The sequence below is a fragment of the Panthera leo genome (genome assembly GCF_018350215.1).
Source record: "Panthera leo isolate Ple1 chromosome Y unlocalized genomic scaffold, P.leo_Ple1_pat1.1 chrY_random_Un_scaffold_84, whole genome shotgun sequence".
NCBI lineage: Eukaryota > Metazoa > Chordata > Mammalia > Carnivora > Felidae > Panthera > Panthera leo.
Window position 1 is genome coordinate 190,163 of NW_024962238.1, and position 25,193 is coordinate 215,355.

The 25,193-nt window shown below is 35.5% G+C and overlaps 1 protein-coding gene across 3 annotated transcripts in view; it reads left to right on the forward strand.

Moving 5' to 3' along the window:
- LOC122212877 (gamma-taxilin-like) overlaps positions 1-25,193 on the forward strand; it is a 131,304-nt gene that overhangs the window by 54,913 nt on the left and 51,198 nt on the right. Inside the window, exon 6 of one of the 3 annotated variants that reach the window (XR_006199343.1) lies at positions 11,462-11,662. The exons of the other annotated variants lie outside the window; for them this stretch is intronic. The gene's annotated coding sequence lies outside the window, so the exon portion shown is untranslated. Of the gene's footprint in view, positions 1-11,461; positions 11,663-25,193 lie in introns of those variants that run through there. 3 annotated transcript variants of the gene reach the window in all.

Sequence of the window (25,193 nt, forward strand, 5' to 3'; positions counted from 1 at the left end):
AGTGAAAATGAAAACATGACAATCCAAACATTGTAGTACACAGCAAAGGCAGTCCTAAGAGAAAAGTATATTGCGTTTCAGGCCTATATGGAGAAGAAAGAAAAGTCCCTACACAACCTAGCTTACACCTAGAGTAGCTAGAAAATGAACAGCAAATAAAGCCTAAAGCCAACAGAAGGGAAATAGTGAATATTAGAACATAAATAAATGATATAGAAACAAAAATGAAGCAACAGCAAATTAATTAAGGAATTTATTCCACTTACAACTGCGTAAAATACAATAAGGTACCTAGGAAGAAACCTAACCAAACAGGTAAAAGATCTGTACTTTGAAAAAATTGAACATGTATGAAACAAAAAAAGAAGAAAAAAAGGAAAACCATTCCATCCAAATGGATTAGAAGAACAAACATTGTTAAATATCTATACTACCCAAAGTAATATATACACCTAATATAATGTCTTTTAAAAGACCAGCAGCATTTTGAACAGAACAATAACAAAATTTGTATGGACCATCAAAGACCATGTGAATAGCTTAAACAACCCTGAAAAATAAAAGCAAACATGGAGATATCATGATTCCAGAGTTCAAGCTGTATTACCAGGCTGTCATCATCAATGCAGTAAGGTACTGGCACAAAAACAGGTACATAAGTCAATGAAACACAATAGAAAACCCAGGAAACCCAAAAATGGACCCACAACTATATTGACAACTAATCTTTGAAAAACTGGGAAAGATTATCCAATGGAAAGAAACAGTCTTTTCAACAAATGGTGTTGGAAAAACTGGACAGTATCATGCAGACAAATGAAGAGCACTTTGTTACACCGTGCTAAAAAATAAATTAAAAATGGATTAAAGACCTAAATGTGAGAAAGGAAACATAGGGAACAATCTCTTTGACCTTGGCCTTATAAACTTTTTCCTAGATATGTCCTATCTATCATCTATCTGTCTGTCTATCATCTATCTAACTATAGATTTAAATGTATTTATTTAAATATTACTTATGTAAATATAGATTTATTTATAAATAGATAATGCATACATATATATATACACAGTGGAATATTACTTGCGATCTAAAAAAATGAAATCTTGCCATTTCCAACAATGTGAATGGGACAAGAGTGTATTATGCTAAGCAAAATATATCAGTCAGAGAAAGACATATATCATATGATTTCACTCATATTTGGAATTTAATAAACAGGTATACATAGGAGAGGGAAGAGAAAATAAGATATAAACAAAGAGGAAGGCAAACTGAGGGTTGCTGGAGAAGAGTGGGTAGGGGAAGGACTAGATGTGTGATGGGCATTAAGGAGGGCACATGTTTTGAGAATACTGTGTTTTATATGTAACTGATGAATCCCTAAATTCTACTACTGAAACCAATACCAGTGTATATGTTAACTAATTTGAATTTAAATCAGATATTGGAAAGAAAAAAATGTCTTCTGACAACAATTGTAAACAACCAGAAATCAGTAAGAGGTAACTTGAAAATATACAAACATATGGAAATTAAACAATTTAATTAATTAACAATTTAATTAATTAAACCATTAAGTCAAGAAGAATTCAAAAAGTAAAGTCTGGAAAACATCTTGAAACAAAAATAAATGGAGATACAACATACCAAAATGAATAGAGTGCTAAAGCAGTTCTGAATGGAAAGTTTATAGTGATAAACATAAACTAATAAAAGGAAACTTCTCAAATAGACAACTTTACAACTCAAAGAACTAGAAAATAAACAAATTAACCTCTATTTTATCAATATGAAGGGATTTAATAGAGTGGAAATAAATATAAAAGAGTTCCAAAATACAATAGAAAATATCAACAAAACTAAGAGATGGTTTCTCAAAAGATATTGTAAAAATATTTAAATATTTATTTATTTTTGAGACAGAGACAGAGCGTGAACGGGGCAGGGGCAGAGAGGGAGAGAATTTTATTTTCTTTATTTAAATTTTTTAATGTTTATTTATTTTTCACAGAGAGAGAGAGAGAGAGAGAGAGACAGAGCATGAGCGGGGGAGGGGCAGAGAGACAGGCAGATACAGAATCAGAAGCAGGCTTCAGGCTTTGAGCCATCAGCACAGAGCCTGACACGGGGCTCAAACCCATGAACCATTAGACCATGACCTGAAACAGTCAGATGCTTAACTGACTGAGCCACCCAGACACCCCTCAAAAGAGAATTTTAAAAGATAAAGTTGACAAAACTTTAGATAGACTAACAGAAAAGGAGAAAGAACACTCAGATATATAGTGAGAAATGAATGAGGAAATGTTACATTGATTCTTACAAATACCTAATATAAAAGATTAATATGAAATGTTCTAAGCCAACAAATTTGATGACCTAGAAGAAACGGATAAATGACTAGAAACTAGCAAACCATGAAGAATCAGGATGAAGAGAAAACCTAATCAGACCTAAAATCCGTAAGGAGACTTTAAACTATTAAAAATCATAGTATGGTACTGGCATAAGTATGGACACATATAACAGTGGAAAAAATAGAGAATCCTGAAATGCACTGAGACCCCTCCCATATTCAGTCAACTATGATTTGACAGGCAGCTAAGAAGAGTAAATTGGAGAATAATAGTGTCCCTAAAATTTGGAAAATTAGTAATCACATACTGAAGTAAAATTGGGTCCCTATCTTACACCACTCACAATAATGAATAAGTGGACTGCAACTTAAACATAAGAATTTGTATAATAGCAGTTGTGTAAGTAAACATAGAGATGAAATTCCTCAACATGGAGTGGGCAATAGGTTTTTGATCATCATACCTAAGGAACAAAGAACAAGAAAAATTAACAGTCAAAACTATATAAAACTCAAACCTTCTGCACAGCTAATGATTGATGAAAGCTATGGAATGAAAAAGGATATTTGCAAAATGCATTTGATAAGAGAATAAAATACAATCTATATTTTATGTATTGGAATAGATAACTTACATAGATACATATATAATACAAAATAAAATAATCATACTAATATGTAAACTTAATATATACATGTAATTACATATATAATATAAATTTCAAGGGTGTATGGGTGGCTCAGTCAGTTAACCATCTGACTCTTGATTTCAATTCAGGTAATGATTTCATATTTTGTGGGTTTGAGCCCCACATTGGGTTTTGCTAACAGCATGCAGAGCCTGCTTGGAATTCTCTGTCTCCTCTCTTTCTGTACCTCCCCACCGCTATCATGGGTGATTTCTGTCTCTCTCTCTCTCTCTCTCTCTCAATATACATAAATAAACTTAAAATAAATTTAAAGTAATACATACCTTTAGTGAAACACAAATCAAATATATATGTATAGCATATATATAATAGTTATATTATTACATAATCATATCTTTAATATGAATATTTAATCACATATTAAAATTATAAGTTATATTCTGTTATGTATTCACATATACATGTAAATATATACATATATAAATCAAATTACTATGTATCATCAGGAAAATTCAAATAAAATCCACAATAAGCTATCAGTTCACATCTGTGAGAAAGGCTATTATCAGGAAGACAATATACATGTGTGGCAAGGATGTGGAGTGAAAACCACTTTTATATAATGTTGGTGGGTATTGAAACAGGTCTGGCTACTAGGAAACATGGTATGGAGATCCCTCAGAGAACTAAACATAGAACTAATACATGATTCAGCAATTTGTATATATGCAAAGAAAATAAAAAACAGAAGGTCAAAGAAATTTGTACACTCACATGTTTATTGAAACATTTTTTAAAACATACAAGGTATAGAAATTTTCTGTACATCAGCAGATGTGTGGATAAACAAGTTGTGTGTGCACACAAGTGTACAGCTATGAGAAAAAAAAAGGAAATCCTGCTATTCAGGACTACAGTGATGAACACTGAGGATATTATGCTGAATGAGATATCAGACAGAGATAGGTCAATACTATATGATATCATGTAAATGTGGAATATGTAACAGCCAGATTCACAAAAAGTATGTAGAGTAATTATGGTTGCCAGAGGCCAGGGAGAAGGGATTTAATGTTTAAAATACAAACATGGCTCTTGTACATAAATAATACATGAAGTACCAATACAAAACCAACAATAGTTTTTTACAGTGATCACAATTACTGGTACTATGTTATGTTGTAAACTTCAAAGTTCCTGAGAACAGTTCTGAAGGGGTCCTATGATACCCGTACAATAATTCTTTGAAGGGGAGAGGAGTTAGCTAATGCCAGGGTAGTGATTGCATTGCCCTATTTAAATGTATCAAATCACCCATTCTACACTTTAAACTTACATAATGTTATATGTCAATTATATTTCATATTTAAGTAATCATCTAGGCTGAATTGATAAGATAGAAATATTATGGCAATCTGTTCACGTACATGTAGAACTGGAAATTTTCAAGTTAGAATTTTATTTTTTTTATTATTTTTTTTTATTATTTTTTTTTATTTTTTTTTTCAACGTTTTTTATTTATTTTGGGGACAGAGAGAGACAGAGCATGAACAGGGGAGGGGCAGAGAGAGAGGGAGACACAGAATCGGAAACAGGCTCCAGGCTCCAAGCCATCAGCCCAGAGCCCGACGCGGGGCTCGAACTCACAGACCGCGAGATCGTGACCTGGCTGAAGTATCAATATCAAAATGGGTTTAAGGACCAGCTGACCCCAATGAAAGAACACTAATTCAAAGAGATGCAGGTACCCCTGTGTTTATAGCAGCATTACTTACAATAGCCACAGTATGGAAATGATATCTTGCCATACGCATGATATGGATGGATCTAGAGAGTATAATGCTAAGCAGAATAAGTCAGCCAGAGAAAGGCAAATACCTCATGATGTCACTCATATATGGAATTTAAGAATCAAAATAAAAAGAAAAGGGAAAGAATAAGAAAAGAGAGAGAGAGAGAGACAAACCAAGAAATAGACTCTTACCTATAAGGAACAGACAGAAGGCTCCCAAAGAGGAGAAGCAGGGAGAATATATTAAATAGGTGATGGCTATTTAGGGTTATTGCTGTGATGAACACAGGAATATATGGAACTGTTGATTCACTATATTGTGCACTTGTAAATAGTGTAATACTGTACGCTACATGAAATTAAAAAATAAAAAATAAAAGTTGTATTTTTAAAAATGAGTGAGTCCTTAAAACACTGAAGGAATGGTTAATATTAAGCCTTCTTAAAAATGTAAGCATAAATGACATATAATAATATATTAGTTCCAGTGTCCAGAACTATATGACAATTATGTGACTATATGACAATTATGTGCATTACTTAAGCCTCACCACCATAAATGTAGTTGCCACTTGTCACTATACACAGTTATCACAATAGTACTGATTAAATTCCCTATGGTGTGTTTTCCATCTCTGTGAATTATTTATATTACAGCTAGGATCTGTGGTTTATTTATTTTTTTCCTATTTAGGCCACACTTCACCCATTTCCACTCTGGGACCTACCAAATTTTTCTGTATATTTAAGAGTCTGTTAGGATGAGGAGGATGTTAGGATGAAGGAGGAGGGTGATCATGAATTGTCATTTCAATATGTTGGACAGCTAAAACTATCTACAAATAAAAATATGTAAAATACAGCAAATCAGAGCATAATAATTCAATAAGTGAAATTAAAAATACACTGGAGGAAATCAAGAACAGAATACAGGTTGCAGGAAACAGATCAGGGATATGATACATGGTAATGAAAAAAAAAACCAAGTTGATCAGCCAAAAAGAAAACAAATTTGAATAGGTTAATGTAATTCAGTGACACCAACAGAGGTAATAATGATCAATCAGTATAAAAATCTCAAAAGGGAAGAAAGAGAGAAATGCTAGGAAAGTGATTTGAAAAGGTAATACAGGAAAAAATTTGTCGGTAAGAGGATAGAAACACATATCCAGGTCCAGGAAGCACAGAGAGCACCTTAGAAGCCCTGTACCACCACACATAATAATAATACATATAGTAAAAATTACGAAAAGCAATGCAGAGAGACAATTTGAAAAGTGGCAGGATAAAAGCAACAGTTTCAGACATGAGAAGCTTCATTATGCTACAAGCTAATTTTTACAGCAGAATCTTTGTATACCTAAGAAGTGTAGCATGAAATATTCAAAATGTGAAAGGAAAAAAATAGGAATAACCCTACAACCAAGGTTACTTTACATATTTAAGAATCTGAATCTTTGTTTTCCTCCCTCTTTTGTTCCCCCGCCCCCCTTAGGCTCATTTGTTTTGTTTCTTAAATTCCATATATGAGAGAAATCATATAGTATTTGTTTTTCTCTGACTGACATTTTTGCTTACAAATTAGATCTCTAGTTCTATCCACATAGTTTGGTTCTCAGAGGGGAGGTGGGTGGGAGAATGGGTTAAACAGATGGTAGGGATTAAGAATTGCACTTGGTTTGAGCAGTGGGTTTGTGTGTAAGAGTTACATCACTAATTTATACACCTGAAATAATAAAAAACAACCAACAGACAAAGAGAGACGAATTATTGCATAAAGCAAATTTATCATTCACAATTGAAGGAAAGATAAATAGATATCCAAAGTAAAGGAGTTCATTGACTCTAAACCAGCCTTACAAGATATATTAAAGAGAATCCTGTTAGTGGAAAGAAGTCTGTAAGAAAAAACATATGAAAGGAAAATTTTTGAGTAAAATACAGGGAATGTAGTACATTAATCACTCACAAAGACAGTATATACATTAAAACACAAAAGTGGTAAAATCAAGGCTATTCACAAAACTTAGTCAAATGGTGGAAAGGAGAAAATGCAAAATGTGGCAAACATATACATAATACATGGAGATGAGTGTAAATATTTAGTGTTTCTGTTTATTTTTAGGATACTTATTTATTGTTATTTTATTGTTCTGTTATCTATATCTATATAGATATAGATAGATACGGAGATATATATCTATCTATATCGATCTATAGCTATATATACATCACTTCCCAGATGATTAGCAACTTGCACATCATATATATACATACGGATATATATGGATATATATATATGGATATATATGGATATATATATCCCAACAAAATTAGCATGCAATGTTACATTGATCTCAGGTATAAAATGTTAACGATTCAAAATTTCTCTCCATTTCTTGGTGCTTATCATGAAAAGATTGCTCTTATATGCCTTCATACATATTACCGATCATTCAACTCTTCTTCACTCTGGCCACCAAAACATTTGTCTGTCTCTGTCTTTTTCTCTTTTTTTCTTGTTGCTTGTTCACTTGTTTCTTAATTTTCCACATATGACTGAAATAATATATTTGTCTTTCTCTGATTGACTTATTTCTCTTAGCGTTATGTCCCCTTGCCCATCCATGTTGCTATAATGGCAACATTTTCATTCCTTGATGTCTCAGGAATATTCCTTTTCGTATGCACATCTTTATCCATTCATGTATACTTGGGTTGCTTCCCATCATGACTATTGAAAATAATGTATAAGGTATATAACTTTTTTAATTAGAATTTTTGTTTTCTTTGGATAATTACAAAAGTGGAATTCCTGCTTTATAGGTAATTATATTTCTGATTTTGGAAGAAACTCCATATTGATTTCCACAGTCCCTGTGACAATTTGCCTTCCCACCAACAATGCACAGGGGTTCTTTTTCTCCACATCCACACCAACACCTGTTGTTTCTTGGATTTTTCCTTTTAGCCATTCAGACAGGTGTGAGGTGATACATCAGTATAGTTCTGATTTACTCTTCCCAGATGATTAGCAACTTGCACATTTTTCCATGTATCTGTTAAGCATCTGGATATCTTCTTTGGAAAAATGTCTGTTCATGACTTGTTCTCTATTCTTAAACTGGATTTTTTTTGGGGGTATTGAGTTATATAAATTCTGTATATATTTTGGATATTAGCCCCTCTACATATGTATTTGCAAATGTCTTCTCCCATTTAGTATGTTTCTTTATTTTTTAATGGTTTCTGTTGAAGTGCAAATACTTACATTTCAGTTCCAATAATTTATTTGTGCTTTTATTTTTTTTTCAAAAATTTTAAACATTTATTCATTTTTGAGAGACAGGGAGAGACAGAGTGTGAGGGAGGGAGGGGAAGACAGAGAGGGAGACTTAAGGTCTGAAGCAGGTTCCAGGCTCTGAGCTGTCAGCACAGAGCACCAAGCAGGGCTTGAACCCATGAACTGCAAGATCATGACTTGAGCTGAAGTCAGATGCTTAACTGACTCAGCCACCCAGGTGCCCCTATTTGATGATCACTATGTTGAAACCCATGAATTAACCATTTCCACCTTCCCACTTTTTAGGTATGTCCTATCATATTTTACATCCTTTTATTTTTTGAATTCCTTGACTGCTTTGAGATATATTTATTTTTGTAAATTAATTTATGGTGTTTCTTTTCCACTCAAAAATTATTTTAAATAAATATTTTGTGTGAACTGGTTTACTAGTCTTTAACTCTTTTAGTTTAGTTTAGTTTTGTTTTGTTTTATTTTGTTTTTGTTTTTTGGCTGAAGATCATTCTATCTCTCCTTTTCTGAATGATAGCCTTGCTAGGTAAAGTTATCTTGGTTGCACATTTTTCCCTTTAACCACTGTTAGTATATCATGCCACACCTCTCTGCATGCAAAGTTTTTGGTGAAAAATCCATTGAAAGTTGCATGAACTTTCCCTTGTTGGCAAGTTCCCTGATTGGAACTGTGTTCTTTTTTCTTTCTGTTTTTATGAATTTTTATTTATCACTCCTTTTTGCCGTCTCAGTTATTTGTTGTGTTGTTGACTTACTTGCATTGATATTCTTGGAGGATCTCTGTGCTTCTTGGATATGGTATCTACTTCCATCCCCATATTAGGAAAATTGTTTAACTTTTACTTCTTCAAATAATTTTTCTACTGCTATTTTTATCTTTTCACTTTTTGGGATGCCTATAATGTGCTTGTGATTATGTTTGATAGAATTACTGAGTTCTCTGAGATTATTCTCAGTTTTCATAATTATTTCTATTATTTGCTAACTTGCTTACTTTCTTTTTCTTTCTTGCCTTTTGTAAAATTTAAATCCAAGTTAGTTAATATATAGTGTAATAATGGCTTTAAGAGTAGAATTTCATAATTCATCACTTACATATAACATCCAGTGTTCATTTCAATAAGTTCCCTACATAATGTACATCATTAACTTAGCCCAACACCATTCTAGCACCTCTAAGTTTGTTCTCTGTATTTGAGTCTTCTTGGTATGCCTCGCTCTCTATTTTTAACTTATTTTTCCTTCCCTTCCCCTATGTTCATTTGTTGTGTTTACTAAATGCCACAGTGAGTGAAATCATATATTTGTATTTCTCTGCCTGACTTATTTCATTTGGCATAATACACTGTAGTTCTAACCATGTTTTTACAAATGACAAGACCTCATTCTTTTTGAATGCCAACTAGTATTCCAGTGTGTGTGTGTGTGTGTGTGTGTGTGTGTGTGTGTGTGTGTGCCACATCTTCTTTATCCATTCATCATTTCATAGACATTTGGCCTCATTTAATAATTTGGCTATTGTTTATAGCACTGAATTAAATAGGGATGCATGCGCCACTTCAAATATGCATTTTTGTATCCTTTGGATAAATACCTAGTAGTGTAATTGCTGGGTTGTAGAGTAGTTTGATTTTTAATTTTTTGACAAACCTCCATACTGTTTTCCAGAGTTGCTGCACTAGTTTACATTCCCACCAGAAGTGAAAAAGTGTTCCCTTCTCTCTACATCTTTGCTAACATCTATTTTTTCCTGTGTTGATTTTAGCCATTATGAACAGGTGGTACAGCACTGTGCTTTTGATTTTTATTCTTCTGAAAAGAGTTATGCTGACCGTATTTTCATGTATCTAGTAGTCATTAGATGTCTTTGGAAAAGTGTCTCTTCATGTCTTTTGCCCTTGTCTTCATTTGATTATTTGTTTTTCAGGTGTTGAGTTTGAGAAGTTCTTTATAGATTTTGGATACTAACCCTTTATCTGATATATCACTTGCAAATATCTTATTTTCTGTAGGATGCCTTTTAGTTGTGTTGTTTCCTTTGTTGTGCAGAAGGTTTTTTATCTTGATGAGGTCCATTATTTAATTTCTCTTTTATTTCTCTTGCCTCTGGAGATAAATCAAGTAAAAGTTTTCTCTGGCTGAGGTCAAAGAGTTTGCTGCCTGTTCTCTCATGGAAGATTTTGAAAGTTTCCTTTCTTATGTTTAGGTCTTTCATCCACTTTGGGTTTATTTTTCTGTATGGAATATGAAAGTGGTCCAGGATTAATTCTTCTGCGTGTCAAACTCCAGGTTTCTGAACATCATATGCTAAAGTGAATGTCTTTTTTTCCTTTGGATATTCTTTCCTGCTTTGTCGAAGAGAGTTGATAATACATTTTTGGCTCCATTTCTGGGTTCTTTATTCTGTATCCTTGATCTATGTGTCTGTTTTGTGCCAAAACCATAGTGTTTTGATGATTTCAGTTTGCAGTCTGGAATTGTCATGACTCCAGTTTTGTTTCTTTGTTTGTTTGTCAACATTACTTTGCCTATTCAGGTTTTTTTTTCCTGGTTCCATGCAAATTTTTTAAATTATTTCTTTTATCTCTGTGTTATTTTGATAGAGACTTCATTGAATGTGTAGATTGCTTTGATAGTATCAACATTTTAACAGTATTTATTCTTTTAATCCATGAACAAGTGTTTTTCCATTTCTTTGTTTCTTCTTCAAGTTCTTTCATAAACTTTCTATAGTTTTAAGCATACAGATCTTTTGCCCATTACCTAGGTTTATTTCCTGATATGCTTTTTAATACAGTTGTAAGGCGGATCAATTCCTTGATTTCTCTTTATGCTGCTTCATTAATGGTGTGTAGAAACTCAACCAACTTTTGTATGTTGCCTTTATATCCTGTTCTTTTGCTGAATTCATGTGTCATTTCTCCTGGTTTTGGGGTGGAGTCTTTTGGGTTTTCCATGTAGACTATCATGTCTTTTGCAATCAGTGATAGTTTGACTTCTTTCTTGACAATTTGGATGCCTTTTATTTCTTTTTGTTTCTGACTGCTGAGGCTAGAGCTTCTAACAGTATGTTGAACAACAGTGCTGAGAGTGACATCCCTGTCATGTTTCTGACTTTTAGGGGGAAAGCTTTCAGTTTTTCCCCGTTGAGGATGATATTAGCTGTGTGTCTATCGTATATGGCCTTTTTGAAAGTGACCTATGTTCCTTTTATTCCTACTTTCTCTAAGTATTAAGATAGGATATTGTATTTTCTGAAATGATTGTTCTGTGTCTATTGAAAGCATCATATGGTTTTTATCATTTCTTTTATTAATTATGATGTATCACACTGATTTGCAGCTATTGAACCAACCCTGCACCCCGGACACCCTGCAGCCCACTTGATCTTGGTAAATAGTTCTTTTAATGTACTGTTGGTTACTTTCCATTTTTTTGTCTTCTAGGTTATTTATTTGTTCCTCCACTTTGTCTGGACTGCTGTTTGTTCCATAAAGTGTACTTTCAAATTCATTTATTGTGATCTTTGTCTCTGATTATTGCTTTTTTTATTTAAAAATTTTTTGATGTTTATTTATTTTTGAGAGAGACAGAGACAGAATGCGAGTAGGTTGGGGCAGAGAGAGAGGGATGTACAGAATCTTAACCAGGCTACAGGCTCCAAGCTGTCAGCACAGAGCCCAATGCGGGGCTCGAACTCACGAGCTGTGAGATCATGACCTGAGCCAAACTCGTATGCTCAACTGACTGAACCCCCCAGGCGTGCCTCTATTTACTGCTTTTTAAATCTTATTGTTAAGGCTCACACTTATGTCTTCCACAAGACGAGTGAATATCTTTATGATCATTATTTTAAGTTCTCTAGCACACATATCATTTGCATCTGTTTTTGTGTAGGTCTCTGTGGTTTGGTGGCTGTTCTTTCATTTGAGGAACGTTTCTCTGTCTCTTCATTTTTTCTAAGTGTGTGTCTGTTTCCATGTGTTAATAAATTCAGCTACATCTCAAAGTACTCTTGAAGGCAGTGGACTGAAGAATAAGAGATTCAGAAATGTCTTGCTGTGCTGTGTCCCTGTTCTACAGCTCCTGTTCCTTCAAGGAGTATCTCTTGTGGATGCTGTGTGTGCCTTGTTTTGTTCTTGCCTGTTTTCCCTTCAGTGAAGTTATCTCCAGCAGATCTCCTAGCCTTTTTGGGGAATTATTTAGTCCCTAGAAGTTGTGGGGTGTGTTTAGTAAAGTATTCTATGGTTGCCTTGCTAATAGAGCAACTGCTGCCAGGTGGGTCAGTAAACATGGATCTGCAAAAGCCATGTGGTCTGGTCCTTCATTTTAACAAGGTAGACCTGATGTTTTTGAGTGATTTTCTACTGCTGTCCCAGTTGTTGCCACTGCCACCAAAAACAAAACTCTGCAAAGGGAGGGGGGTGGTGCACAGGACAGTGCTGGTGGAGTTTGCAGGTCTCCCAGGAGAGGTGCCCCTGTACTGGGATTGAGAAAGAAAAAAATGTGCAAAAGCACAGGAGAACAGGGTTTGGTACATGCAAGTTAGGTAGTGAGTGCTGGTTCCTACAGGTGGCCATGAGATTATGCTGGGGAGTTCGAAGTAAAATGATGACTTCCACATCCTTTATACCTGGAGGAAACTTTTTGAGATCCCCCTCTCTCCAGGATACCATCTGTGATGAGTAAGACTTCCTCCCTCCCATCTCCACCTTTGCTGCAAATTACATCTCCAGCTTTGCTACTTCTTCAGTGTGACTGACCTCTTCTCTATCTTTGTGTGTGGAGTTTCTTCTGTTCAGTCTCAGGTCTTTTTCTGGTATACTTAAGCTGATGTGAATGTTTTCTAGTTGTGACTAAAATGAGTAGGTGAGCATAGGTTGATCCAATTCTGCCACCTTCCTGGAAGCAAGGATTGTTTCCTAATATTATCTTCCGGCTACTTCATTTTTTGTGTATAGAAATGCTACACATTTTTGTATATAATATGTGAATCCTATGTATATTTAAGCTTTTTTATATACACAATTATGCTTTCTGCATATAGGAAAATATTATTTTTTTCTTACTATTTTTAAGGACTTTTATTTTTCTTGCCTGACTGACATGGGTAAGACTCCCAGTATATTTATTTGAATACTTTGAATATATCATGCCAATACTTTCTGTCCTGCAAATTTCTGCTCAAAATCATTGATAATGTTACAGGTTTTACATTTTATGTAATTTGTTCTTTTTAGTCTATCTGCTTTAAAAATTGTTTCTGTCATTACTTTTTGCAATTTCAATTATTCTGTGTATTAAAATGAACAATCTTGGGTTGATTTTGTTGGGGGCTTTATGTGCCTCCTGGATCTAGGTTTCCTTACACATATTAGGGATATATCAGCTACTATTTCTTTTAAAAATTCTGTGTCCTCTTCCCTCCATTACACTTTTGGGATTCCTATAGTATAAATGTAATTATTCATGTGGTATTGACAAGTTCCTTTAACTTACTCTTACTGTAAAAATTCTCTTTTCTTTGTGCTGTTAAGGATGGTTGATTTCTATAATGGACTTCCTGCTCACTAATTCATTCTATTTCTAGGCCACAATTTATTTCCTCCTGTGTATTTTCAATTTCAGTTACTGAGTTATTTAACTCATATTGTCCCTTTTTATATTTTGTGTATCTTTATTGATGACCTCACAATGATTCCATACTTTTTTCTCAAGTCCAACAAGTAATTTTATGACCATTACTTTGAATTCTCTGTCAGATATATTTCTTATCTACATTTTGTTTAGCTCTCTTGCTATGATTTTGTTCCATTTTATCTTTTGGGCATATTTCTCTGTGTTCTGGTTTGGTTTAATGCTCTCTCACTGTTTCCATGCTTTAGAAAAGTCAGCTAGGTGTCCTGCTCTTGAAACTAAGAACTTTATGAAAAAGAGGTCTTACAGTGTCCTCCACTTCAATTTCCCCTGTTTACCAGAATATAGGATATCAGAGGCACCTCATATGTGCATTGCGTGTGTGTCCTACTGTTGTGGCTGAACTGTTGCTTTCACTTTAATCATCTAAAATGTCTCTGTTTGTCTTTTGATCCTTGTGTTGCTAAGGGACAGTATTGGGCTTCTTTGGATTTGAATGGGTATAAAAAATATGCAGCAGAGGTGCAGTCACACAGAAATGCAATGCAATCTTCCATTATTGTTCATTGAGAGACTTTCATTTGTGGGTGGTGCCTGCAGTCAAATCAAATCTTTGTCGCTAGTATACTAATTTGACTGCATTGCAACTCATGTTGGTGTTTATTTTCCCTTCTCACCATTTTCTGTAACAGGCTTGTACCATGGTGCTTACGTGCAACTTACTTCTCAGCTGTGTACATCACTGGCTCAAAACCTATCACTGGCCCCTTATAGCCACATATAAGTGTTCCAGGATCTGCAGTCCCAGAAGTATGAACTGATGCAAACAGCAGAGCCAAGTCCCCTAATTGGTTCCTGTGATTGCTTGCTGCTGGCCCTAGCTATGCAACATACCTAGGCCACTACATTAACACCTGAAATTGACCACAGCAAGTTAATAGAGTCTACACAAAAAGGGCCTGCACAGTGATGGTCAATATATGGTATCATTAAGGGAAAGGATGGAACACACCCCATCATGGCATTCTATGTAGGGAAATGTATCACAGGTATGAAAACCTTCATGAGAAACAAGAGATTCAGGTTCAACATCAGGCACCCAACCATTAGATCCTGCACAGTAGAGATAAGGACCCAAATACCTGGCTTTGAAATTAAGCCAAAATAACAATAGTATTGCAGGAAAGGGAAACCCCGCTTTTTTGGGTTGTTTATTTGTTTTTAAGTTTTTATTTAAATTCCCATTAGTAAATATAAAGAGTAATATAAGTTCCAGTTGTACAGTATACTGATTCCACCCTTCCATAAAACACACTGTGCTCATCACAGGCACACTCTTATTACCTAAACCTATTTAACCCACCTTATCACCACCCTGACTTCATTTTTTTTTCTTGATACGTATTTCTTGGTTTACCTCTCTCTTTTTTCCCTTAGCTCCTTTGTTTTCTATCTTAAATTCCACATGTGAGTGAAATCATTTAGTATTAATCTTTCTTGGACTAACTTGTTTCCTGTAGCATGGTGCTCTCTAGCTGCATTCATTTCATTGCAAATGGCAAAGGTTAATTCTTTTTTATGGGGGAGTAATATTCCATTACATGTAACATCTACATGTAATACACATCACATATTCTTTATCCACTCATTAGTCCATGGATACCTGGTCTGTTTCCATAATTTCTTTATTGTAGATAATGCTGCAATAATAACCAGAGTTTATGTATCCCGTCAAGTAAGTATTTTTGTATTGTTTAGGTAATACGTAGTAGTGCAGTTGCTGGATTGTAGGGTAGTTTTAGTTTTGTCTTTTGAGAAACCTCCAAACTGTTTTCCACAAGTACTTTACCAGGTGTATTCCTAACAACGGTGCAAGAGCACTTTCACCATATCCTTCCTAAAACCTATTGTTTCTTGTGTTGTTGATTTTAGCCATTCTGGCAATTGTGAGTGATATTTCATTGTACTTTTAATTTGTATTTCACTGATATTAGTGATTTTGAGCATATTCTTCAGTGTCAGTTGGCCATGTGCATGTCTCCCTTGGGGGAAAGAAAAGTATTCACATTTTCTCACCAATTTTTTTTCTTTCCAAATTTTTATTTAAGTACTAATTAATTAACATACAGTGCAATATAAGTTTCAGGAATACAATTCAGTGATTCATCACTTAAGAACATAACCCATTGTTCATCACTACAAGGGCCCTCCTTAATACCTGCCAACCAATTATCTAGTCCATCACCCACCCACCTCCTTCCATCAAACCTCAGTTCATTCTCTATTTTTAAGAGTCTCTCATGGTTTGTTTCCATCTCTCCTTTCTCCCCTCCCATATGTTCACCTTTTTTTTTTCATAAATAATGCATATGAATGAAATTGTATGGTATTTGTCTCTATCTCAGACTGACTTATTTCACTTGGCATAATACACTCTTGGTCCATCTATGTCGTGGCAAATAGCAATATTTCTTTTTTTATGACTGAGTAGTTCTCCATTGTTTGTGTGTGTATATATGTGTGTGTGTATACACACACACACACACACACACACACACACACATACATCTGTGTATAAAGGAGATGTATATGTATATATATACATGTATATGCATACATGTATACATATGTGTGTGTGTGTGTGTATACACACATACATGCTACACATCTTCTTTATCCATTCATCAGTCTATGGACACATGAGGTCAATTCTTAATTTGTTTATCATTAGTTTTGTTATTATAAGTGTTAGGGTGCATATACCATTTAGAATCTGTATTTTTCTATCCTTTGTGTTAATACCTAGTAGTGCAATAGCTGGATTGTAGGAAAGTTTTATTTTTAACTTTTTGAGTAACCTCTATTCTATTCCCCAGAGTGAACCAAGTTTGCATTTCCACCAGTATTGGAAAAGGGTTCCCCTTTCTCCGCATGCTCAGCGACATCTGTTTCTTGTGTTGTTAATTTTAGCCATTCTCACAGGTGTGAGATTGTATCTCATTGTGGTTTTGATTTGTATTTCCCTGATGAGGAGTGATATTGAACATGTTTTCATGTGTTTGTTGGTCATCTGGATGTCTCTGGAAAAGTGCTAATCATACCTTCTTCCCATTTCTTCACTGGCTTATTTGGGTTTGGGTTGTTGAGTTTGGTAAGTTATTTACAGATTTTAGATATTAACGCTTTATACACAACATGTCATTTACTAATATCTTTTTGCATTCCATAGGATGACATTTAGTTTTGTTAATTACATCCATTGCTGTGCAGATTTTATTCTTGATAAACTTCCAATATCTTATATCTGCTTTTGTTTTCCTTTCCTCTAGAGACATATCTAATAAGAAGTTACTATATTAGAGGCACCTGGGTGGCTCAGTTGGTTAAGCATCCAACTTCACCTCAGGTCATGATCTCAAGGGTTATGAGTTCAAGTCCCTTAGTGGGCTCTGAACTCTCAACAAGGAGCCGTCTTCAGAGCTCTATTTGCCTGTCTCTTGCTTCCTCTCTCTCTCTCTCTCAAAAATAAATAATCTTAAAAAAAAATGTTACTACATCAGAGAGGTTGTTGCATGTGTTGTCTAGGATTTTCATGGTTTCCAGTCTCATCCTTAAGTCTTTCATCCATTTTGAATTATTTTTTTGTGTCTATGCTGTAAATGTGTATTCTGCTGCTTTAGGATGAAATGTTTTGAATATGTTTTAAATTCCTCCAGTCTAGGGTATCATTCACAGTCATTGTTTCTTTCTTGCTTTTCTGCTTGAATGATCTGCCCATTGATGTGAGTTTGTTGTTAAAGCCCCTTAGTATTATTATATTGTCATCAATGAATTTCTTTATGTTTGTTATTAATTGGCTTATATATTCATGTGCTCCCAAGTTAACAGCTTAAATATTTACTAATGGTAGATCTCTTTGGTGGATAGACCCCTAAATTATAATATAATGCCTCTCTCTTCATTCTTTGTTACAGTCTTTATTTTCAAATCTGGTTTGTTGAATATAAGTATAACTACCCCAACTTTGTTTTGACAACCATTAGCAAGATAGATGGTTCTCAATCCCCTCATTTTCTATTTGCTGTACCTTTAGGTCTGTCATTTGCCTCCTGTAGGCAGTATATAGAATGCTTTTTCTTAAGTTTTCCTTTATTTATTTTGAGAGAGAGAGAGGGAGAGAGGGAGAAAAGGGGCAGGGAAGGGAGAGAGAGGAATAGAGAGAATCCCACACAAATCCTGGACTGCCAGTGCAGAGCTGGACATGGGGCTTGATCTCAGGAACCATGAGATCATGACCTGAGCCGAAGTCAGACACTTAAGAGACTGAGCCACCCAGGTATCCTGATGGTTCTTACTTTTTTCACTAGAACCTAAATATTAGAATATTTAGCCCATTTACATTTAAGATGATTATTGAAAGATGTGAATTTAGAGCCATTGCCTTACTTTTAAAGTTGGTGTTTCTGTTTTTTTTAGTCTTTATTGCTTTTGGTCTTTCCCCCTCATCTCCTCCCCACCCCCACCATGTTCCCCTTAATAATTCTTGCAGGGATGATTAAGAAGTCAAAAACTCCTTTAGTTTCTATTTGGGAAAGTTTTAATCTCCCCTTCCCTTCTGAGTAACAACTTTGTCGTATAAAGTATTCTTTGTTGAATATTTTCTCCATTCAATACATTGAATATATTCTGTGATTCCCTCCTGGCCTGCCAAGTTTCTGTGAACAGATCTGCTGTAAACCTGATATTTTCCCTTGTATATTAATGGCATGTTTTTTCTTGCTGCTTTCAGGATTCTTTGTCTGACTATTTTGTGAATTTCTTTATGATATGCCTTGGTAATGGGCAGCTTTTGTTGAATTTAATGGGAGTGTTCTGTGCTTCTTGAATTTTTATGTCAGTGCCTTCGCCTTGGGGAAGTTTTCAGCTATAATTTGCTCAAATAAAACTTTTGCTCTTTTTTTCTCTTTCTTCATCTTCTGAGACTCCTATGATAGGCAGTTATTCCCTTTTAATAAGTCACTGAGTTCCTTAAGTCTATATACATGATCCATTACCTTTGTTTTCTTCTTCACCTGGGCTTTATATAATTTTATTTTCCATAATTTCATCTTCTGTATCACTAATTTGGTCCTCTGCTTTGTCCATCCTTACTGCTATGACGCATTTGTGTTTGAATCTCAACTATAGTATTTTTAATTTCAGACTGATTAGAGTTTAGCTCTTTTATATTCTCAGTAAGGGATTTTCTAGTGTCTTCTATGTTTTTCAAGCCCAGCAAGAATCCTTGTGGTTGATATATTAAATTCTGGTTCAGACATATTACTTATACCTGTATTGATTAAATTTCTGGCCATTATTATTTCCTATTTTTTTTTGGGGGGGGTGAATTCTTCCATCTTGTCATTTAGGAGGAAAAAGTGATAGAATCATTTAATATTTAAAAATAAAATAAAACATAAATATAAATAAAGGTATGTTTTGGTCTGCTCATTAAGAGAAGGTTGATAGGCGTACCTGTGTGGCTCAGTCAGTTAATTGTCAAAGTCTTTGTCTCAGCTCAGGTCGTGATCTCACAGTTCATGAGATCAAAGCTTGTCTTGGGTTTGGCACTGATGATGTGTAGCCTGCTTTAAATTCTTTGCCTTTCTGCCTACCCTCCCCCACCCCGATTCTCTCTCTCAAAATAAACAAACAAGGAAACAAATAAATAAATGAATAAATATTTTAAAAAAGAGATTGATAACAGTGCTGGATGGCTCAGATGGGGAAGCAAATGACTCTTGATTTCAGCTCAGGTCATGATCTCATGTTTTGTGGGATCAAGCCCTGTGTTGAGCTCTGTGCAGACAGCACAGAACATGTTTTGGATACTCTTTCTGCCTCTCCTCTCACTCTCTCTCTGTATCACAATAAATACACATTAAGTACAGATTTATAGAATAAAGAAAAAAGAAAAATTGATATAAAATAGAAAATAAAATTTAAAAAAATCTTTCCATATCCAAGGAGGGGGGAGTGGGAAACAGAAACAAAACAAACACCCAAGGGAAGTCAAATCCTGTTTTTCCTAGAGCTGAAACTTTGCAGCATTCTGTGAATACACTTAATTCAGGGAAAGGGGGTTTGTGCTGTTCTTCTTAGGGAGGAATCTACTGCTGTGATCTTTAGCCTTACTTGCCACAGTGGAGATTGGAGGCCACAGAGAAGTGGGGATTAGTGCATCAGTTCCATTCTCCACCTGGTGGAGCTGTTTAGATCACGGAGATTATCAGTGCTGGTGAGCTATGGGTGAAAATGGCATTCCCTTTAGGAGCAGGAAGTTCATGCCCCCCCTGATACACAATCACCCCTCCATTGTCCCAGTTCTCTGCCAGATCCCCACCTTCACCTGGCCTGTGTTGGTGCTGCTCTCTGGGTTTTATCTCAGGTGTGGTTGTGTTTCAAAACCCTACACTTCAGAAATCTCCCTGTAGCTGGGACCCATGCTTTTTCCTCTAGCTGAGTGTCTAGCTGTATTTTGCCCAGTTCTGGTTATCCCAGAAAATGGTCCCAGGACTTATTTGAGTTTATGGTAAATCACAAAACACAGCTGGCACCAGGATTTGTTACCCTCAGGGTGTCTTTGTTCCTATACTCATGAACAGGAGAGCTCTATGTCTTCCTTGGGATCTTTTTCCCTGCAGAGTGTCTGCACTGCATCACCTCTATTCAATACATGTCAGGCATGGTAATTACTTTTCCCCGTGCCACACAGGGTATTCTCAAGGCACGCTGCCCACTGTCATCACTCTGCCCTTGTTCTTTATTGGGATACCATCAGGTGCTGACTTCCAAAACTTCCGACTCTGCACTTTGATGTTTAAAAAAAAAAAATGGTGGTATTGAAACTCTCTCCTTTTCCCCTGTAAATCGTTATAGGGAACACTTTTGTGCAGTCCTCTGTGTGTGTTGTCAAATTTTCACTACCCTTCCTTCCTCCCTCCCTCCCTCCCTCTCTCCCTCCCTCCCTCCCTCCTTCCTTCCTTTCACTCTTCTTTCTTTCTTTCAGTATAGTTACTTTAATAGAGAGTGTTTTTGTTGCATAAATCTTATGTGCTGCTCTCTGCTCCCTTTTCCTCCTCTCCACAAAAATATCTCATTATGCTACTCGGCCCTATATGTCTTTTCTCTTCCCCAATTCACTTCTTCCTGCCACATTCTCTCCCTCAAATTATGAAGATTATTCTCTTAATCCTCAAAAATTTCCTAAGTATTCAAAAATTTCTGATGTTGATCCAGCTGTGTTAGAGGTCTGAGACAAGCCCAGGGTCATCTATTCTTCCATCTTAACTCCCCCCCCATCTCCCCAGTTTTTTTTTTTAAAAGAAAGATAACATGTTTTGAGTGTTCTCCACTGTGAGAACATATGGGAGAAGATGAGAGGGAATCTTAAGCAGATTTCATGCCCAGCTCTTCAAGCAGACTCTTATTAACTGTGAAATCATCACCTGAGTCAATATCAAGAGTCAAAAGGTTAATTTACTGAGTCACCCAGGCACTGTCTCGCAATTTTTAATTTGATTATTTGAATTGGGTTGTTGAATTTTTACAAATTCTTTACATATTTTTGATACACTCCCTTTATCAGATACATTGATTATAAATATATTCTTCCATTCTGTAGGTTGATTTTTAATTTGCCGATTATTTCCTTCACTGTGCAGAAGCTTTTTATCTCGATTAATTCCCAAGGAATTTTTTTTAATTTAATTTTCTTTGCCTCAGGAGACTTAACTGGCAAAAAGTTACTATAGGTAATGTCAAACAACTTACTGATTGTGTTATACTCTTGTATTTTAATGATTTCCTGTCTCATTTTCAGGTCTCTACACCACTTTGAATTTACTTTTTTGTTTGGTGTAAGAAACGTTTCCAGTTTCATTCTTTTGCAGGCCCCTAAGAAGTTTTCCCCACACCATATGTTGAAGGGACTGTATTTGTCCCAATTGACATCTTTTTCCTGCTTTGCTGAAGATTAGTTGGCCAGAGAGATGTGAATTCATTTTGGCATTTTCAATTTTTTCTGTGATATATGTGTATCTTTGTGCCAGCCAATCTGATGCTCATTCCTACAGCTTTGTTATGTAAATTGAAATCTTGAATTCTCTGGCTTTTCTTTTACTTTTCAGGGTCGCCTTGGCTATTCAGGATCTTTGGTGGCTCCTTAAAACTTTTAGGATATTTGATCTAGCTTTGTGAAAATGCTATTGGTATTTTGATAGAGATTGCATTAAATGTGTAGAGATTGCTTTGGATAGCATAGTAGCATAGATATTTAGACAATTTGTCCTTTCAACCCATGACAATGAAATGTCTTTCTATTTCTCTGTGTCATCATCAATTGCTTTGATCAGTGCTTTATAGTTTTCAGAGTCCAGGTCTTTCATCTCTTTGGTTAAGTTTCTGGCTGTGTATCTTATGGTTTTTGATGCAATTGTAAGTGGAATTGATATCTTGATTTCTCTTTCTGCTGCTTAATTTTTAGTGTGCAGAAATGCAACTTATTTTTCTGTGTTGATTTTTGTAATCTGTAATTTTATTCAATTTTTTAAATCTTAACTAGCAGTTTTGTGGTGGACTCTTTAGTTTATTGTAGATACTGTATCAATAATCAGCAAATGATGTCCATTTTGCTCTCCTTGACAATTTGGATGTGTTTTATGTTTGTTGTTGTTGTTTGTTGTTGTTGTTACCATTGTTGTGTGATTGCTGTGACTAGGACTTTCAATATTAGGTTAAATAACAGTGGTGATGACATAGGAAACCAGGGCAGAAGGAGATAGTAGAAAAAACTAAATTTCCTTATAACCTGCAGACCACTGACAAACACTTGAAGCTGGCAGAGTAAAACTTTTTTCCAGGAACCCCTACTGTCTAATGCTAATGTTTTACTAGAAGGAAAAACAACTTTATCTTGACAATAGCTAGGCCTCCTCCATCCTGTGAATGTTCTTTAGCATATGAAAATATCATTGGAAACTTCCCCTCATCTTTACCTCCCCCACCTACACAGTATATAATTAGTCCCTCCTTATGGCCCCAGGGAACTCTTCTTGCCCATGGGTCTAGTCCCTGTGCTTTTAATAAAATCACCTTTTTGCACAGAGACATGTTCAAGTGTTCTCTTGGCCATCAGCTCCAGACCCCACGAACGCTACTATCACCACAAAAAAACCTCATCAGTGACAGAAGACCTCTTGTTTCTTACCTTAAAGGCAACCTGTTTTTCTCTTTTGAGGATATTTGTAAAAAACCTCTATGGATTTTTCATGATGGCCTTTATCATACTGAGTTATGTTCCCCCTAAGCATCCTTTCTTGAGGTTTTTTAAAAAATCTTGAGTGGATATTGTACTTTGTCATATACTATTTCTACATTTATTGAAATGACAATATGGTTCTTATCCTGTATCTTAACCATGTGTCATATCACATTGATTTACTTGTGGATATTGAACCACCTCTGCAACCCAGAAATAAGTCCAATCTGATCGTGTTGAATGATTTTTTTTTTAAATATTGTTGGATTTTGTTTGCTACTATTTTTTTAAAATTTTTAATGTTTATTTATTTTTTGAGAGACTGTGAGAATGGGAGGCGCAGAGAGAGACAGAGGGAGAAACAAAAGTTGAAGCAAGATCCAGGCTCTGAACTGTCAGCACAAAGCCTGATGTGAGGCTTGAACCCAAGAACTGTGAGATCATGATCTGAGCCGAAGTCAGACTTTCAACCGACTGAGACCTAGGCACCCCTTTTGCTACTATTTAATTTGGATATTGCATCCATGTTTATCAGAGATATTGGCCAGTAGTTATTTTTTTAGTGATGCCTTTATATGATTTAGTATCAGGATACTGCTGGCCTCAGGAGATGAGTTTGCAAGTTTTTCTTCCTTTTCTATGTTTTGGAATAGTTTTAAATAAATAGATATTAAATCTTCATTAAATATTTGATAGAATTTTGTGAAGACATGTGGCCCTGGAGTTTTGTATTTGGGAATTTTTGGATTACTGAGTCGATTTCTTTGCAGGAGATAGATCTTTCAATTTTTCTATTTCTTTCTGTTTCAAATATGGAGTGTATATGGTTTGAGGAAGTTATTCATTTTTCTAGGTTGTTTATTTATTGCTGTATAGTTTTTTAATAATAATGTATTTTATTGTACAGAATTTGTGGTGTTGGTGTCTATTCTCCTATCACTTGTCATTTTATTTGTTTGAGTCATTTCTCTTTTCCTTTTTTAAGAATGGCTAAAAGTTTATTGATTTTATTAATTAAAAAAAAGTATCTCCTGGGAAAACTCCATTATAAAGAACTCACATGCAGACCAACTTGCTAAAATTCCCTGCTAAAATACCAGACTGAGAAGCACATTGACTGAGGACCCACTTACTAATTGTGGAGCATCTACTGGGAGGGTGGAAGCAGCTGGCTCCTCTCTTGGGACTGAGACACTTGTAGCAGCCACATTTGCTAACTCATCTTGTGCTGATGCTGGAAATAGAAGGTGGCATTTTGTGTAATCTTCACTCTAGAATGCTAATGCCAGGAGACATGATGCACTGAAAATCCCAAGCAAAAGAGAGCTTTGTTCAGGCTTATAGCTGACAAGTGCTTGCATACCAGCATGCCTACAGAAGTCATGCAACCTTGATGTTTGGTAGCAAGATCAAAGACCACCTCTGCCCACCAGCACACCACATCATTCAGGCAGGTTCTCCATAATCATAATGGATGGGGTTACCCTATCCACCAACATAATCACAAAATTAGCAGCTGGGCTTATCAGCCAGCAAGAAAAGGACCGCCTCTTTTTCCCATCATGCCTGTAGCAGTCATTGTAAATCCTTACAGAAGGTTACTCAATGGGTCACCTGTATGCATTAGCATACCTTCAGGAATTGCAACTAGACTACATAGAGAAGGAGGCTGGGGACAATATTTTCCCACTCTGTGCCTGCAGCACTCACTTCAGGGATATTGGCCAGTGGTTTTGCTGTCAAACAGCCTGTCCACGAGTCTTCCTATTCTACCATTAGGATCACGTTAGTCACAGTAGAGCTTCGTGAACTGTTGAATCAGGGAGCACACGATACAATAGCATGTGCACAACTGCCTTGCAGCCAGTTAGATACGGGGACAATACTACTCACAAAAGTACCTGGAACACTGAAAACCCTGTAAAGAGAAGCGCACATGTTACTTATACATGGGAATTTCCTGAAGTACCCACCTCTGGTCATTGTGTAGATTTCTCTCCTGGGTCCCATGGGAAATATCTTACACAAGCCTTTCCTCCAAGACCAGGAAATGTAGCTAAACAACCTAAGATGTAGAAGCATTATAGTATATTAACAAAAATCAGAAGAGAGAAATATATTCCAGTTGAAAGTATAAGG